Source organism: Corvus brachyrhynchos, unplaced genomic scaffold (genome assembly GCF_000691975.1).
Source record: "Corvus brachyrhynchos isolate BGI_N302 unplaced genomic scaffold, ASM69197v1 scaffold11, whole genome shotgun sequence".
NCBI classification, from domain to species: Eukaryota; Metazoa; Chordata; class Aves; order Passeriformes; family Corvidae; genus Corvus; species Corvus brachyrhynchos.
Window position 1 is genome coordinate 1,451,462 of NW_008236965.1, and position 19,941 is coordinate 1,471,402.

The window sequence follows — 19,941 nt, forward strand, 5'->3', positions numbered from 1 at the left end:
ACAGAGGTGCTCCAAGGTGGGGAATGAGGCAGGGGCACAACCTCGCTGGCCACATTGCAGTCCCTCAGAGCATCAACAGGGCTGGCAGGAACAGGGGCTGGTAACACCATCTGCCAACAGTCAAGACAAGCAATTATCAATCAGACCCAGAGCCCATCCAGGGAGTCTTTTCAAAAGCAGAAGGAGATGGGACCAGATGTCTGTTACAGCTTTTTACTTCAAGTTAAAATCTTGATTTATGGAAGAAGGGAGCCTTCTAAATTCAAATAATGTGACTATTAAGTGTGGGAGTAATCTTTTTGTCTGGTACAGGAGGAGAGATAACACGATGGGGAAGGTGATTTTCTCAGGATGAGGTTCATTATTTGCAAGAGGGCTGTGCCAACCCCTAGAACTTCCCTAAATACAGGAAGCTCAATTGCACAATTCATGGCCGATTTTGTAATGCAGAGACAGAGATTTTGAAATTTGTCTGAGGTTGCCTGAAAAGTTTCTGGTTTTGTTGTGTTTTGTCAGTAACACATTTTAGACCACCTTCTGTATAAAATGTCACAACATGAAAACGGAGGTAGTGGCAGAAAGGATTTAAATCCTGTGTCCTGTATTTTGCCCTCTATTTTCCAAAATATATTCTAAGCACAGCTGTATCTTTTTGTCCTGAGTGAATAACAAATCTGTCTCACAAAGAAAAGCAAGATAAAACTTTGCAATGAGAGTCAGGTGAGACTATTATGGCACTGCTAGTCCTTCAGTCCTGTTTTCTACAACAATCAGAAACCTGCTAATTCCCACCCAACCCAAAAAGACTACGCTTAGTGAGTTCAAGAATTCAGCAGTTAATAACTATGGGCTTCTGACTGGGAAACCAGCTTAATAGGATTCAGGAAAAAAAAAAAAATGCTACATTTAATTTCATAATCATAGTCTGCTTACTATCATTAACCATGTTTTGCTTATATCCCCAAACAAATCATGATTACTAGCAAAAGGCTCCAGGACATAAAATGTAATTTATTAATTATCAGACTTCTGTTAATTAAGAGTTATAGTTATACTGTACCATCATTAGTATAACATTGTTTTTAGCATCACTGACATGAAGAAGAGCAAAAGATTTAAGTCTGAGACTCATATCTCATCCATATGACAACTGCATAAATTACTACTTAATACATCAATATTCTTCCAGTACATCTCTATGGCAAATATGCAGATTAATATGAATAATTTCATGTACTGACCAACGTCTGATTCTTAATATGGAAGCATTTCTATATACCAGTCATTACGAAAATATGGCCTTACATGTTATAGCAGAGGTAAAAACAGAGGAACGCATCCTAATTGTTGTCATGAATCCCACAGGGATTGGATCCCAACCCTGGTTGTGAGAAGCACGCAACTTCTTTCCAAAAAAATTTTCTAGTGATACAAATCCTCGAAAAGAACAGTGAGTAACCAGAATTAGAGCATGGATTAAAACTATGTGGTACTACAGAAAAAGAAACTCAGTGTTTTATTTTACTGAAACAATGAAAGTATGGATATTGTACATAATCTCAAGTACCCATGCTCACCTCACAGTATCAAAATCTCTGCAGAGCAGTCTGGTAAATGTTTATTTCTGCTGTTGGTAACTGTCTTTAACAGGTAATCCCATTTTCCTTGAAATCCATGTTATGAGCGTGGAAGGTGCATTTATAATGTGAGACTCAGCTATCAGCGGAACAACATGGATCAAAAGCTCTGTAAACAAAAATCAGTGAGAGAAGGTTCCTCTGGAAGTGGAATCCAAGCTGCAAGCAAATATGTATGTGTGGTTATCATCTTCAAGGATAAGATTATATGCTGTTCTTATCCGAATACATGAAAAACTAGATTCAAATACAGGCTTTTCACCACAGGCTTAAGGGAAAATGGTAGAAAGCCTTTAAAATTCATTTTGGGCATAGTTATTTTACTGCCTAAATCTCTGACCTGGTATTTCTTCTGGGAAGATGGGAGCTAGCAAACAATGACAGGAGAATAAAAGGGTTTTTTTCCCATGTGCAGCATTTTCAGTTTTCCAGGTTCTTTTGTCTTAGTCAGTTTTTGAGTGAGATGGACAAAAACATCCAAAAATCTGAGAATTTCGTGACCTTTTCTTTTCAGTGACACAATTTTACATGAAAACAATTCCTAAATCATGTCACTCATGTGCAAGTAAAACTGCAGTAAGATCAAACCGGTTTTCGGCAACTTCCAAGCATACTTCTACCACTTGTCAGGGACTAACACAAGAGACAGAAAAGCAAGGAAATTATTTGAGGTTTTGGGCAACAGCTTTGCTTTGACCACTGATACCCAAGAGCTGTTGACTAGAAAGGTAGAGACACAGCAAGAGAATGCTGGTAGGTAAAGGACACATTTCTTTCAGGCTCTTCTGCTCTGAAGCAGGAAAATAGCTTACCTGCTGTGACTACAGGAAAACGGGAAAATCATTCGTGTCCTGGGTGGTAGCTTAGCAGCATCACACTGCCAGGCAGAGACGGCAGAGCTGCCGCAGTGCCACAGCAGCCCTGGGGCCGGGCAGCTCGAGGCTTCCTGCTGCAGACACACTCAGGCTTCATCCACCTCTCATCGCTTTTGGTTCTGCCACCAGAGGGCACGAGGAGCCAAACTTCGGTGGCTTCACAGCGAAACAGCTCCCCTTTTCCTACCGAAGGAGCAGAGTGACTGATCTGCACCTTGTCATCTCTGCAGTCCCTAAGCAGGCTGCTGATTGGGAAGGAAGAACCTGGAGGTTTCCTTTCGAAGGGAGGAAATCCATGAACATACCCTTGTGTACACCTTTATTTCTGAGTCTTTCTGTTTGCACATTTCATCTTCTGTACCCCAGATGATGTGTACAGGAAACAGACACAGCTTTGTCCCCTAGATGTGGGAATGTATTCCTCCAGGAGGAAAAGGTCACATTATGCACCTGTCAATGATCTTTTGTCTGCTGCCCTGTGGAAGCATGCCAAAGGAAATGTGGCCCTGGAGTGCAATGTTAGCTTTCTCTTCTATGTGCTGCATGACTACTGCCTTTATCATGACACAGATGATATCCACAGCTTAGATATTCAGAAAATCTACAGGGAACTGGGGCCCATCAGTTTTATGACTACTTAGCTGAACTGACAAGTAAGTTTCAATTTGATGAACATATCACCCCATTAATTTTTTCAAGATCCAAGACATGCAGCTTCTCACAGCCAGGGAAACCTCTTCCTTAAATTTAAGGGTATCATTCTAAATGCATCTAACAGAAAAAAGCAAATTCTGAGTTGTGGAGGAGCTTCATGTTGGTTTCTGTGATAAATCTATACAGTGCCGTCCTTAAAATTGTTCTCATAGAAGAGGAGGATGAGAGGAAGCAGGCCCCTTCTGAAGATGCAGAGGGTGGTCTATAGGAAATAGGTAATAAATGAAAAATTCAACAGTAGCCCTAACAATTTTTTCTGGTCTGTTTCTGATGACCAATATGTTCTAGCAACACTACTTTATCACTGTTCTTGCAGGGTTACCTAGCTATCATGAGGAAAAGGGGTTTTTTTTTAATCTTCCCTGGAGAATGGTGAGCAGTTACTTTCTTTAATACCTGAAAATATTGTATGTATTATAGTTTCTCACAATTAATAGATTAAAAAGTTTTCTGTAAATGTCTTTTTGTCAAATTTGTGGGGAACTTAACTAAAGTCCTAACAGTAAATCCTTTATTTCCACAAATAAGCTAAATATGATTGTAATGAATGATTCATTAATTCTGCTTGTGAAGTGTCAAAACTGAGAAAGATTTTTCTAAGTATACATATCACAGGCATCTTAGTGTCCTTTTTAGAATCCAAAATTATTTTGTCATGGTAGAAAGAGTTGCAGCATCAATCTCAACACAAAGTATGCAGTATTCTTTATAACCCCTGAGAGATGTTCCAAAACTTACCTCCAGACAGATGTGTCATAGGAAGACATGCTCTTCTTAGAAGTATCTGAAGATGTTAGTATGTGACCATCTGGGTAACTGTCTGTTGTTTTAAACATTTATGACCAGAGGCTTTAGCCTGAGAACAGGACATTTTTACCTGCAAAAGCAGTTTTCCATATTCATATTTGGAAAGCCAGCACTCAGAAATAAAAACAGATTGTTTGATCTGAAATACTTGCATTGATATCAAGGCAGAAACGGGAGTATGATGTCCCAATGTCTGAACAGCTTTTGCCCCTTCTGGAGCTGTTGATCTCCTCCCCACAGACAGAGGAAAGTTATGCTTTGATCTGTTTTTGATGACCTGATAAAAGACATTTCCGAATTTCCCTGAATACCTTGAAAGAGAAGGTCCTCTTAATGTCTTGCCAGACACATGTGCTGAAAAGCTGTAACAAATTCATTAAAAACCTGGAGACTAAAAGGATGTTTTTCAAAAGAAAAAAAAAAAATTGTTAGTGAAACAAGCTGGAGGGTTCATTATCCTCTAAGTGTTGAACTTGCCCATTTCCAGGTTTTTCTGTTAAGTAGTGACAGAACATATGATAAAAAATTACCTGGTATCTGCAAACCAGCAGGAGAGGGTAAGGATACCACCTATACCTGGTGAAGACACTAGGGATGACATTTTTCGCTATCTGGATGTAGAAATAAGGGACAGTTCCCAAAAACTAGGCTTAACAGGATGTTAAAGAGCTAAGCTGTGCAGCAGAGACCTTCAGCAAAGCTTGACATGTGGAACAGAATTATCAGGAAAAGTGAGATGAAGTTCTACTGGGACAACTAAACAGAAGTCATAGTCCATGAGAAGAAACATGAGTAACCAGATCACATTGCTCAGGAAGTATTGGACAATGTGCAGGAAGAATGCATAGGTGTGCCTAGATAAGCCAGGGCAATACAAGCATATTCCTTCTTGAGACAGCCAAGAAAAATTCTGTATTTAGCAAAGGAGTCCAGTAACACCACTACAGCAAATATTCATTTGTTCTTTCCCTTTCACTGTGAGTTTCTTGAAATTTTTTTGTGAAGTATGCTTCTCAGGGCTCACTTTCTAGTTCCTAGGGGTAAAAAATTCCCTTCCTGTATTTGACTGTCATCTGTTATGTGGTACACCTGTATCTGACGACCTTTCACCTGGTTTCATATACCATAAATATTTCTTTCGTAACTTTTTTTTGTAATTTCTTTATTGAACTGATTGATACCAAATCTCACTTTTTCTCTAGTTATCTCTTTGTACTCTGTCTTTCAAAGATGTATAATTTCTTTAATTTTAAACCAATGCCTCACAAGGATTGAAGGTTTCACTTCCATAGGTCTGTATCTGACAGTGCTGTGGAGGCTGTGGTTAGAAACATATCCATGTAACAAAAGGTGTTACATGTAAAATATATCCACAACTTAGGCTTTACTGTCTTGTTAAAAGACTTGAGATGGAAGTTTTTTAATGTATTATTAGTAGAAAAACAGGGTGAATATTATTCTGCTTTTATATTTTCTTTTAGTTCTGGTTTACAAATTATTTTTCACAGTGTTTACTTTCTGAGGCACAGGTCTCTACTAAATCTGTTTTTAAAAGCTATGGCTTTTTCTGAACCCATCTTGCCTTTTAAAAGTACAGTCCAGAAACACATCAGAATTATGATGTGCACAATACTGTCTTTCATTTTGGAAAAACAGTGTTTATGCACCAAATCCACCTGCCTTTGAGCACGCAGATGACAAGCACTTTATTATTCTCAAAGTTATTTTTCAGTGAATTGTGCAAACTGTAAGCATTCTGTTTTGCAAGCCATGGTGACACTTGGCTTCTGCTGACATCAACCGTTCAACTTCTTAGATGCTTGAAACATTGGAATTACACCAACAAAGCTTTCCACCTCCCCAGGAACATAGGAAATGTCTTTTAATTGATATTCTGGCAGACACATCTAGAAACATACTGCTAAAACATGCATGTAAAAACTTCAAACAGGAGGTGAAGAAACAGCTGTTGAAGAGGCTTTATTAATCAGGGACCAGAAGAGGTGATGTTATGTTTGATATTTTCAGCCGTTTTTCTTTCTGCCTTTCAAATGTTGCTGTCTTTCCTTTGATAGTTCGGCCATCTTTATAAAATGAGGTTTGGCCAAGAGCACATGTTCCTGCTCTTTTTTCCTCTGGCTTTCAATTGCTGTAGGAAATGTGACCTGTATATAGAAACAGAGGAAAATCTCAGGGACCAAGAGGTACCACCAGCTCTGGCTGCTCCTAGTCAGCCACCCTGTGACTCTTCCAACTCTGCCCATGGCCCAGGACCCCAGGGGCCATCAGCTTCTGTCCCACTGACACCGTAGCACAGTTGGTCTCCACTTCCTCACAGCCCTGCCTTGACCAGAGCGGGGCCATGACTACCCAAAGGAAACCTCCAGGTTCTTCCTTCCCAATCAGCAGCCTGCTTAGGGACTGCAGAGATGACAGGGCGCAGATCAGCCACTCTGCTCCTTCGGTAGGAAAAGGGGAGCTGTTTCGCTGTGAAGCCACCGAAGTTTGGCTCCCGGTGCTCCGGAAGCACGACGCCTCGAGCTGCCCGGCCCCGGGGCTGCTGTGCCACTGCGGCAGCTCTGCCGTCTCTGCCTGGCAGTGTGATGCTGCTAAGCTACCACCCAGGACACGAATGATTTTCCCGTTTTCCTGTAGTCACAGCAGGTAAGCTATTTTCCTGCTTCAGAGCAGAAGAGCCTGAAAGAAATGTGTCCTTTATCTACCAGCATTCTCTTGCTGTGTCTCTACCTTTCTAGTCAACAGCTCTTGGGTATCAGTGGTCAAAGCAAAGCTGTTGCCCAAAACCTCAAATAATTTCCTTGCTTTTCTGTCTCTTGTGTTAGTCCCTGACAAGTGGTAGAAGTATGCCTGGAAGTTGTAGGTAGGCCATGTTGCCGAAAACCGGTTTGATCTTACTGCAGTTGCGTACATGTGAAATTATTTAGGGTGTAATGTAGTTACCTAATTTTTCTGCTCCTCCTGTTAGATAATGCTTTTAAACTGACTTAGCCAATCCTGTTGCAAGCATGTAATTCCTTATGGGTGGATTACTCCAATAGGCTGGCTACTGCTTCTCCCATGCTCCATTTCAGAGGCAGCATGCTCTGAAAGAGCTTAAGTCAGCTGTCCAGCCATGCTGGGAAGGGCAGCCAAGGACTGTTTCAAATGAGACAGAAATGGCTGTACATGGCATTATTATTCCATGACTCCTCAGGGATGCCAGCGGACAACTGGATTTGCACAAAAAATGTGTCACTGAAAAAAGCAAGTCAGGAAATACTCAACATTTTGGACATTTTGTCTGTCTCACTCAAGGACTGATTACAACAAAAGAAACTGGAAAACTGAAAATACTGCATGTGGGAATTATCTTTTATTCCTCTGTCTTTGATTGTTAGCACCCATCTTCCCAGAGGGAATAGCAGGAAAGGGAGAAAGAAAAGAGAACAGCTTCTGGTCAGAATTTTAGGTGGAGTAGCTATGCTGATGGCAGATTTCAAAGGCCTTCTGTCATTTGCCTTTAGCCTTACAATGCAACAGTTTAAAACCTATTATTAATTTATTCTGAAACAAACTGAGTGGAAGTAAATCCCTATGGGATTCCAGACAAATACAGGAATGCATATTATTGTCATTGTCATGTGTCACTGCACAGTTATCGTGGCTGACCTATTGGAATTTCACCATGCTGAGGTTATTTCAGGCCAGAACATTCCTGTTTCTGAAATGTTTACTGTTTCCTTGTTACTCTACCGTTCTTTGGGAACACATGTCCTCCGACCATCATGACAGTGGCAAAAATACCACTAGAAGATGCTTGATCATGTTCTTGGCTGTAGAAATATGTGTCATGTCCAAGGTCAAAGTGTTATGAACCAGTACACAAGATTAGAATCACTACAGCTAAACAAAATTTCTAGCCTTTCTTCGCATTATTTACAGAGGTAGTTTTGAAGGAAAAGAATTTTTATTCAGACTCAAAGGCTATTACACAATATCCTGGTTTAGTTTGGAACAGACTTCATTTTTCACCCTAGTAGCTGGTACAGTGCTATGGGTTTGATTTAATATGAAAACAATGTTGATAACACACTGATGTTTTGGCTGCTGCTGAGCAGTGCTTACCCTAAATCAAGGACTTTTCAGTTCCTCGTGCTCTGCCAGGGAGGAGCTGCACAAAAAGCTGGGAGGGAGCATAGTCAGAAGAACTGACCCAAACTGCCCAAAAGAATATCCCGTGCCATACAATGTCATGCCCAGTATATGAACTGGGGAGAGTTACCTGGAAGGGGACTGTTCATGGCTCAGGGATGGGCTGGGCATTGGTCAGCAGGTGGTGTGAAATTGTATTGTACGTTACTTGTCTTTCTGGTTTTGCTACTCTCTCCCTAGTCAAAATATTTTTATTATTATTTTTATTATTATTGCTGTTGCTTTGATACTATTATTAATTCATTTATTTGTTATTATGATTATATTTTGTTTGAATCAGTAAATTGTTCTTATCTAAAACCACAAGGTGTACCTTTTCTTTCCAGTTCTCCTCCCCACTGAGACAAGGAGTGGGGAGTGTGGAGTGTGAGCAAGAAGCTGGCTGGGATAAAACATGTCATAAAGACATATTGCTCTCACCAAGATATACAGAACTGGAGCCTTCTAATTTACTTCCTAGACCTTGATCCCTAAATTCTTTCGTTCAATATTATAGGAATAAAAGTTTAAAAATGCATTCACTTGTCAATAAAATGATAAATAAAAAAGGTCATAAAAAACCCAAGGATTCCACCCTCTGGCTAAAATTCAGAAGAAATATTCTCGTCCCCAATGACTTTTATCTCTTCTCTTTTTTCCATTGGACAATGAGCATTTGGAAGTGAATGTTGTGCACAGCTACATATGTGCTAGTCCATGAAAATCAGTTTGCTCTTTTAAAATAAGTAATTTCTGTAAAGCAGCAAATATTTATTAATGCCACCATTTACATTGCAATGAAGTAAAAGGAAATGGCATTTTGCTGTTTAAAACATAGCTGGGTGGGATTCAAGAAAGTACATTATGATAAAATAACAAGCCCCTGATGTCTGTTTCGAAGATATACTGAATAAAACCTTCCAACTATTTTTTTCTACTTTATTTTCTTTGCGTATAAGACTAAGGTATAAAACTGCTACCACATGAACTTTATGTACTGCATACCAGCTTTCATAATTATTCTTCACATGCTCCTGTATTGATATTTGTCACTAAAACAGAACAGCAAACTGTCAGGGCACATCCTGTGAGCTTAGGCCACTGGGGATCCCCTGGGAGTTCCACATGGGGCAAGATCTGTCTGTGGGCAGCTGGAGACCACCCCTGCAGCAACATTGCTGGGACAAGGGCTGGTGGCCCAGGGGACTCAGTGGTCCTGGGCCCTGGGCAGGGTTGGGGGGAGCGCTGGGAGGCTGGGCAGGCAGGGAGGGCTGCTGGGGATGCCCTGAGGGTCCTAACAGAAACCATACCAGCATATAAAAACATATCAAGGTGACAACCAACAGTGTCAGACATCACCAGGGAATGACGGCTTATCCCAGCCACCAAATAATAAGGCAGAAAAAAAACCAGAAAAATTGAACAACACAAGCATTTACATCATGTTCAAGACAATTTCCTCATTCTCCTCATTCTTCTATCATAAATCTGAGACCTTACATGTGTAAGAAGTCTTATCATGGTTCTTAAACACTTTGGATGAAATTTACTCTCTCTTTGCTTTCTTTAAATCCAAAGTCATGCTGAATTTATAACGTTATGACTGAGAAAAGAAGTTTGCTTTTCTTGAAAAGCATTTTGTGCCCCAGTGCATGAAGAGTGCTGTTAAAATAAATTACATTTTAGCTTCATAGAGCACTTCGTTCTTATGTGAGTGCTCCCATTAAACTAGTAAGGTTTGGATATTCAGCACTTCTGGGAACTGCATCCCTATATGTCAGTTTCTATATATAGTTTAAAATGAACAAATTTAGCTATTCATGTTTGAAGATACTGGCCCATTTTTAGAGATGTTATAGCAGCATTCTAATTCTAATTGTGACCCAGGTTGAAAATACCTGCTAACCTGAAAAATCAGAATGGCTAATGAGCTTGTAAAGGGTTGATCACCAATAAGTATGACCTCTTGAAAGAGAAATGGTTTCCAAATTTGGCCACTTTTTTCTTTCATGTCTATAAAACAAACTCTAAAGAACTGACTAGCCAGCATTCATTTCATTGTTCTCTTGGGTTTGGAAATTGGAGTGCGACCTTTTCAACACATCTAGCTTGAAACCTAACCTTTTATATCTAAAGATGATGTATTAGAAGGTCTGGAGGAGGGGAAAGGAAGAAGGAAATTTCTTCTTTTATTTTAGTATTGCTCTAAATACATTGGATATCTGAATGTGTTGCACACAAAAAATAACATATGGTGAACCTGCAAAACAGGGAATGTTTGCCTCCTAAACAGGTTGGGGATTTTTGGTTGGTTGGTTAGGTTGGTTTGAGTTTTGTTTGTTTCTTTGTTTTTGTTTGTTTTGGGAGGGTTGTTTCTGGTTTGGTTTGATTTGGTTTGATTTTTTTTTATTTGTCTGAAACACTGGAATTGATTTGTTTAAGTTGTGAAGGTCCCACAAATACTTGTCTAATTTTAAGAAATTTATTCCCTTTTCAAAACAGGAAAACTGTAATTATTGCATAGCTACATCTTCCTTTACTCAGTCTTTCTTTTGCTCTTCTGAGTAAACTGAATTCTGCCTTTATACTTAATTCTTTCATACTTAAATAAATCTAGTTGAAATACTTACAGGCAAATTCCAATTGTCTTCAACACAAAAACAGACTAGGCAAGCTAGAGCTGCTGATTGTCTTTTTAATTCTGAATGTCATGCACTGGGAGTTCATGAATTTAAGAAACATGTAATGCAATCAAGAGACTCCTTACCACTACTTAGTAAGAGTCAGATGGCTTTTATATCTCTTTAATTTTATTGTCACTTAATATTGCCAGTAGTGAAAAATGGAAGACATTCTTGTGTTATTACTACAGAAGTTATTCTCACAACTGGAAAGCCAGAAAATATTGCTGACATTGTCCAGACAGAACCAATCACAGACATTCCTGAGACTGCCATGAGTTGGGGAACAGCTGCCTTAGCAATCTACCTACCTCACTCTTAGTCATCATCAAAAAAAAAAAAAACCCCTGATGAAAATTTTGCTTCTCTGTCAACATGCATTAGAATCTAAATTTACAAATTCAAATCTACGCTATAGTAAAAAAGGGGGAAAAAAATAAAGGAAAAACCCCTCACAAAACAAATTTACAGATGTTCCTTTTTTCAAAGCAGACAAGGGGTTTTGTGCATGGTGTTATGTAAGTGGTTAGGTTTGGGTTTGGGTGGGTTTGACAGATTCACACAATAAAATAAAAAACTACTGTTCCATACACTCTTAATATTAATATTTTAAACTGATTGAAAACAGAGACAATATCCAGTACAGGATACTGTTCAAAAGTCCACTGTTCAAAACACCTCCTATGAAATTAAACATCCAGCCTTCAAAGAATGTCATAACTCTAAAATTTAAAAATGCATTTAAAATTGCCGAGGATTGGAACGTGAGAAAATGGTAAATTGTAAATGGAAACCTCCTTCAAGACAAGGGAAACAGCCTCCAAAAGAGTTGTTGTAGAGTGTTGGCAGGTGTGAATACTGGTAATTCTCAAAGTAAATAGAATAGCTTGTAACTAAGAACTATTATTTCAGACTCTCTTTCAATTTTAATATATTTTCTCTGAAATCAGAACAAATGAGACACCTATACTTTTGCACGAGGAAACAGAAAGCAGAGATAACCCTTGTCTTTGCACGGCCTCTGCTTTTTCCTCATATCTCACCAGCAATATGCCTGGGTTTAGAGGAGTAATTCGGGTTGGTTTTTTTTTTCCTAGTAATTAAATTAGAAACTGCACTATAAAATTGTGCTTTTATAACCTTTAGCCATTCTTTTCCTTATTCTGGTCAGGTCTTTAAATGTGAATGAGGTGTTAAAATGCAAATAGATTAAAATCTGAAGCTGGTTCTTGGATCACATACTTATAAAGCTTTTCTCTCTGTTCCTGCTACATCAGAATTTTTGAAAGAAATTTTCTAACAAAGCTACATGTTCCACATCACTAGCAGCAACCTCCTGCAGTGTGGTTGCACCCAGGGAGTGAAGTAAAGTAAAGAAAAGAAAAGATCTCTCTGAAAAATGAATTAATTTGAAGAGTGGTAGAAAGATGACACGTAGCCTCTAAATCTGACTGTAGGTAATAAAAGCTCTTTACCCAAAACCAAATACACAATAATAGAATTTTCCACTCCATTTGGTGCTCAGTCATTTTGCCCGAATTCACTAAACTTCTGTTCAATGACTGCTCATAATTATACAGCTTCACATCTCTGGTGTGCACGTCAAATGGAAGACCTGCTGCAGGTTTTAATGTCAGTGGAAAGATTAATTGAATTTATAAACTCCACAAAATAGTTTCATATTTATTAGAAGATGAGTAAAACAAGATTGCCAAAACTTTACTTCCCAATTCCTATCTATCTATATATATATCTGGTATTTTCAGGCTACTTTAACATCTTTTTCTTTCCCTTTCTTTGTTCTGGTAGTCCACTTTTGCTAAGTGACTTTTCATAAAAATTACCAAATACAGAGGCATTTTTTTGTAGAGCTATTTTTTGTAAACTGAATTTGTATAATATTTCATTAACTCCCTAGAAATATGTTTTTCACAACACTCTTTAAAAGCTGATGGAAAGTGGGATATTTCCCATAAAAATGAGAAATCCTATTTTTGCTGCTAAAAAAAAAAAAAAAAGCCCTCTTCCTTCTTCATGAAAATAACTCTTCTCCTTTTCTAAAATTCAAAAATGTCCCCCAGATGCTGTGGACACAACTACATGCTAAGCAACAGTAGGATTTATAATAACAAAATGAGGATGAAAATTGACTTAACTTCTGGATTATTAATTAAATATAATAATGGTCTAATAACAACTGAGCTTCTCATCATGGAACTGAAACCTAAAGTTCTAAGGTCCTAATTCATTCCTGATTCAGTCAGCTGTTGATTTCAAACCCCTGAAGTTTCATTTTGAATTTCAATCAGCTGCCCTTGCCTCTTACATCTACCAGATCCAATAGGAGCAATGACAGTGTTGCAATAACTCTGGGGGGTTACAGTTAGATATTAGTACAAAGGTCTGAGGGAAAAGGAGTACCATTTATTAGACCAACTAAGGCTGTGTTTAGTCTAGAGAAGCTGAGAAAGATAGTGAATTATAAAATGTGCACTTTGACACATCTTGATCCCATAAGAATGAGACCCAGATACTTTGAAATTCTTGCTTCCATGTGGAGGAACAATTATTTTCTCAGTTGAAGTTGAATGAGGTTGAAGTTGCCTCATTCTTAGATGTCCATCCTAGAAGATTGGAAAATCAAACCCCTGGAGCACAGCCTGATGTAGTTTATAATATGAAGAATGACTTGAAAGCATAGACCATGTTTGGTTTTCAGCTGATACCAGTTCTTCTGCTAAAGGTATTTTTTTCTCCTTTAGGCAAAAAAAAAAAAACCAAAACCAACAAAAAACCCCAACCAACCAACCAAAACAAAAGAAAAAAATCCAACCCCACAAAAAACCAAGAAAAACCAAACAGGAGAACTGGAAGTTCAGTCTCTTTTTCATGACAAACTTCTAGATGAAACATGAGAATTGAGTTCTTGTTTTACCTCATGTAGCCAACACAGTCAGTGGAGTCTGGGGTTCTATTTATCTCCTTCTAAAGTAGATAGCTGCTTTGGGAGAGCTGAATAGCTTTCTGCCTCCATTGACTGTATCGACTAGATGGCTATTGACTCTAACAGGAGCTTAGATACCTGGCCCCATGTAATCATTTATGCTGTAGATAGCTGAATTTAGCAGGATGACTCAGCTGCCTAAACACAGGTTCCTGATCCCACCACAGTGTTATCCTGCTCATATGCTTCTGGATAAATAGTTGTCAGCCACAACATAATACACAATAATGGCACTAGAAGTTTATGTTCAAGCAGCTTTATGTGTCCGACTCAGGACATGAATCCAGCTGCGTGTTTTCGTAGTTGTTAACAAAATTCAGCTGTGGACTGGCTTATGAGCAGCAGGACAACAGCACCTGCAGAAGTCCACAGTGTGGCATGGTGGCTGGGGAAGGGCCTTGGTGTTCCATGGGGTTAAAGCAGGGTGATCATCCCTGTGATACACAGTGCAGAGATACACACTCTGCAGAGTGCAGGTGTCTGCATTCCTCACAGTAACCTCCTGCTGATCAGCCAGTGGTGAGGAATCCAGCTGGGTTTCTCTGTAAGAGATAGCTCTGTAAGAACTGCTGCTGACTGGAGCTGCAGAAATTAACTGCAGCAGCTGCATCCGTCTGACCAAGGCAGGAGGAGCCGAGAACTCTGAGCACACTGGAGACAGCTCTGAGCACACTGGGAAGTAGCACTCCTCTGGATGTTGAAATCCAATTGAGTTAGCTGTTCTTTTACATGGAGTAGCCATAAGATGAAAATGCAAACTTTGGCGTACTCATAAATGTATGAAATTTTATCCTTAAATGAAACAAAAATGAAGATGGATAAAATAATTATGTATAGTTCTTTTTTTTTTTTTACTGTTTCGGGGTTTTTTAATTTTTGGTCATTCAAAACAATCCCAATATTACTATTTATCTCTCACAGTCAAATCACAGTGTTGGGCCTGTTTAGGATTCAGTGATAAACCGCCATGTTTTCTTAACCCTTTGACCCTTATATTTGTACTTTTTTTATAACCTGGTCTTCATTCGTTGTCCTTGGTCATAACTTTTTTCCCCTTGATGTGCTGCTAGAATCTGCCAAATTCAGCATGGTAGAATTATAGATATATGTAATTATGGCAGTCTCCAGCAGTGGTGGCATTCTTGCTATCTCCTCCAGTTTTATGGCCCACCAGTTTATCTGTGATCATCAATGCATCCTGTCATGACAACTCTCCAACACACTTTCCTTCTGAAATTTAATTCCCAAACATTATCCATAAATGAATGTTTCCAATCGTTGATGTTATTTTAAAAATTTGACTATTTCTTTAAAGTTTGTTTTGTTGGTGTTTTTTCTCTGTATCTCCCTGTTTTCTATATAACTTATTGCAATAGTTCGGAGCCATCTCTGTTACAAAAACTGCTGTATCATACACAAACACAGTGGAAAAGACCCATCTGGTAACAAATAAATGACAAAGAGTTTAGGAGAGGTGCTGTTACTTTTCAAGGAATCTTATGCCTTCAGGAGAATGTGCTTTTTGATATTTAGCATAGACTGCTAAACAAAGTAGGTCAGCTTCTGTGTATACAAGATTTTCTCTAATTCCTGTGCATATACTAACAGCTTAAAGATTCTAAGTCTCTCCTGTGTTTTTGCTGTACATTGTTGTGCATTTTAGTGATAAAATTCATGAAACTATGCTGCTGGTGAGCTTGGGAAGAAGCAACTCTCAGTTATGTTCCAACTGTCTAATTTTCTAGCAGTAGCAGGGAGCTGGATCTTTTAACTATAATTTGTATACAGCACCAGATCTAGCTAACAGCAGTCATCTCATTACAATGAGGCTATTCAGGTGTTTCAGACTAAATGCCAAACACTACCAAACAAAACAAAAAAAACTACACAAAAAAAACCCAAAACCACTGCCAAACAAACCCAGAACTGAACAAGTGCGTAATAACCAGGTTTATAGAGCAAGGCTTTACTCAATTATTTGATTGAATTAATGCATTTAGCAGTAAAAGCTACGTTCTTCACCTCTCTAAAATGTTTATCTGCCTTGTAAGTGTCACCTTACTTTTCAATTCCTGCACATCCTAATTTCTTATTTGTGGAGATTTACAGCATTAAGTGCTTTTTCCAATAAGTCTTTGATATCTAATATTCATATTTTCCACTTCAGTTTCACCTACTTTCCTTCATTTAGGAAGACTGTCTGCTTTCTCTTGACCCGTGCAAGGGTAACATTCACGTAACTTCAGTGATCTCCATTGGGTTACCTCAGCTCTGTACTGACACTGTAGATGAGGGAGGAAATAACAGAGAAAATGAGATTGAGACAATAAATAATTAGTATAAAATGTATTCATTTTTTATTCCAGATAAAAAAAAAAAGTTGTAAGATTTATGAGATATGGATTTACATAAGAATCAAAGTCATCCAACTATCTGAAGGAAAGATAGAAACAGGAAAACTTCTGTGTCAGTATTTTCCATCAGGTATGAGTGTCATATTCTATAGAATTTGAATGTGTGGGAGTTTAAGCCAGAAGACCAAGTTAAATGAGAGAAAATCCAATGCAAAAAACTGCAAAGTTATTGCAATTTAAAATAATTCAGGATTTTTTTTCTGTATATGTTTTTGGGAAAAAATACCTGGTCAAGGACTGTGGTGCTCAATGTCATATCAGATTTAATTTTAAAGTTTCATAGAGCCAGAGAGTCTAAAATTCATAGTCTCCTGTGCCTCCAGTTTTGTTCTGTAACATAGTTATAATATATTACCTCTTGTCCCAGCAACTTTTCTAGATATTTACCATTAGAATAAATATTGTGTTCCTGGGATCCTAAAAGCACAAATGACAGATTTGTATTCATTTAGAATGCTCTTGCTGTCTGCTAATCTGTTGGAATTTGGACTGATCATGTGAAATTATTCCAACAGAGTATTTCAGATATTATCCTCTTCCTCTTTCATAAAATGAACTGTTTACTTTCTCCTTTATATCCCTTGACTCACTTGATCTTCTTAATTTTCATTGGATTGAGAAAATCAAAAGTAAATGCTTAAGCAGGAAGGACCAGGGTAATCCACCCTTCTTGTGAGAAGAGAGGAATACTTAGAAGAGTGGAAGGAGAATCAAAAGGAAAAAGAATTCTTACAGAGGGTGGGAAAGGTATTGGACAGACTGGTTCTTAGCAGCCAGTCAAAAAAGTGAGGCAGTTCCTAGAAGGATGTTAGGGGGCAGAAATGTATTTATTACCAAGCACAATTCTGAGGTTGTAACCTCATCCATTCTCCATAGGATGACTAGGAGCCCAAAGCTGAGCTCTCTGGAGGTAACAGCCTACGCTGAGATTACAAGAAGATGGCACCAAGTGTGTCACCTATCAGCACTGCTTTCACAGAAAAAGGCACACTGGCAAAAGCAGAGAAAAAACCCAGAATTCAGCTTTTGCTCCAATACCATGGCTCCTACACTGACTGTAACCATTATTGCCTAAGCACAGTTTTGGAGCTTCTCAGCTCTGAACTAAATTACCTGGAGTAAGAGTGTGTCCTAGGGAAATGTCATGACACAGTTTCTGTGTCTAATGTTCTTCCCAAGCATTCATTGACGGCTCCTGGACTCACCACTGGACTCAATCGCCCTTTGATCTGGACTTCTGGAGACATTCTTAAGTTCTTAGATATCTTGGCCTAGAAGCTAAGCTGTGATGGCAATGGCATGATCTTGGATAGTGTCTGAGCCTGCTGCTACTCAAAATATCCAGAAACAGCCACCTGATATCTTCCTTCTTTGCTTAGCAGAGAACATGCCTGGGGAACTTCCAAGGAAGGGGAGTTGACATTCAAAGTGTGATGAAGATTATAACTAATTGGTTTGCTTAAAGATTCTGTATATGCATTGAATGCTGTGGAAAGCATGTAATTAAACAGCAGAGATTTTGCTTGTCCCTGTCCTAGCTGCTGTATTCTGGTTTAAGATATTATTTTACTATAGCTGACTGGTTTAACCCCAGCCACCAACTAAGTACCATAATGTGTCTTGCTATTTCCTCCATCCTGCTCCAGTAAAATGGGGAGAATAATCAGGGGGAAAAAAGGAAAAATCCTCATAGGTTAAGAGAAGTTTAAGAATTGAAACGAAGGAGAATATAATACTAATGATAATACTGATGCTGATGCTGATACTAATACTACTACTACTAATACCCCTACTAATTATAATATCTTGAATTCACAGGAAATATTGTGGATTTCCTCATAACTGAAAAGTCATGATATTGAATTTGAAAAATTCTGCATCAGATCTATAGGCATGGGCAATAACAGCAATAATGGCATATTGCTAAATTAATTTTTATTTTCACTTTCTCACTCATGAGATCAAGGATTTGTCTTTGAATAAATCACTGGTTTATTTCCTGCTCTAATAATGCGTACCTTAGGAGATACAAAATCTGTTTCTTGATTTTTACACGTGTACTTCAAGAAAATGTGTAAACTATTCAGGTAAAGCTCTTGTCAACCCAGTGTCTATACCATGTAAGATGCCACAGAGAGAGAAGAAGGCTTATGTGCAAAAGCTGCTTTGGGGAGTGTTCCCCTCACAGCTGTCTACTTTGAAAAGCTCTGTTTGGCCTCACTCTGCTGTGGAGTCTCAGATTTCTCTGTGCTTTGACCCTGACCCAGGCTGAGACCTCTGTTGTGAGATATGCCAAAGACCAAGGTGGAAAGATTGTTTACAGAAGAGTTCACATAACAGCCCGTTGGAAACCTCCCTGGGTTGAGACTCATTTTCAGTGCCCTGAGTGCACTAACAGGCCTTAACTGTTCAGAAAAACTTCATCTGGATCCTCCACCCCAGCACCCTTTACCCACTAGCCTGGGAGCTGCATTAAAGTTCCAAGCTGGGGCTTACCCCTTGTCTAAGCTGCATTATGTGTTTGTACCTTGTGTGTGCATGTGTTTATTTTTAGGCATATATAAGCTATAACACTGAACAAATTAAACAAATATCCTAATTCTTGGTGCTACCAGACAGAAAGCTACATAAAGATATTTTAAATATATTCCTATTTTCACTTAATGACAACACTAAATCTCAAAGCCTGGGAGAGATTGTCCTGAACTTTTGTAACATTTCAGAGTGACTTCTTCTCTTTTTTCCTTTAAAGGAAAAAAAAAAAACCTAAATAGACTAAAAGACTAAATAGACTAAGCAAAGGAAAAACGGCTTATAAAGTCCTTTATATTTGCTAATACAAGTAATGTTGCCATGGTAGTCTCTTTTTTTTTTTTCACAGAGACTGCTGTGAAAACTAAAGAGGTAATCAAAGTGCAATTTTTGTTTTGTTGACAGATTTTCTACATTTTTATTTCTGTTTTTCTTACTGGAAACAAAGAAAAGTTTGCTTTATTGCATAACTTGATTTCAGAAAACTTGATTGCTTTGAGACGGCATAGAGCATGTTTCAAGAACTTTTGTACAGGGATTTAGCTACTCAGGTAGAAAGCTAGCCAGGAAGCCAGGCAGTTGGAGCAGTCTGCCAGGTGGGAAGCAGGGCAGCTGGACAGCCATGACAACCGTGAAGTCCAGCGAGATGGGCAGGGAGCTCTTTCACCCACCATGGTGCCAGCTGGCATGCAAGAGGTGGCAGGGAAGCCTCTCTGTCTGCCTGGTTTCCATAAAAAATGCAGAAGAACCAGTTTGTTTCCAAGGAAAACAACATTTTTGTGGAACCAGAATCCCCAAATGGGAAATTGTTTTAGAAATTGTTCAGCCGGGAGCCAAGGCAAGACCAGAGTCATCATACGGGAGGCAGATCTGGGGGCCCTTCGAGAAAGATCAGGGCAATAGGGCACAAGGCTGAGCAGAGGCACATCTATAGTGTAGCTCAGCCAGAACTGGTTGTCTGCTTTAGGGCTTACACAGAGCTCCCAGAAAAAACTAACTGACATAAAATGCATGGGTAGGGCTTCCAGGTAGGGCTGGAAATGGAAGATAAAGTTAATGCACTCACAATCATTACATCTGGATAGA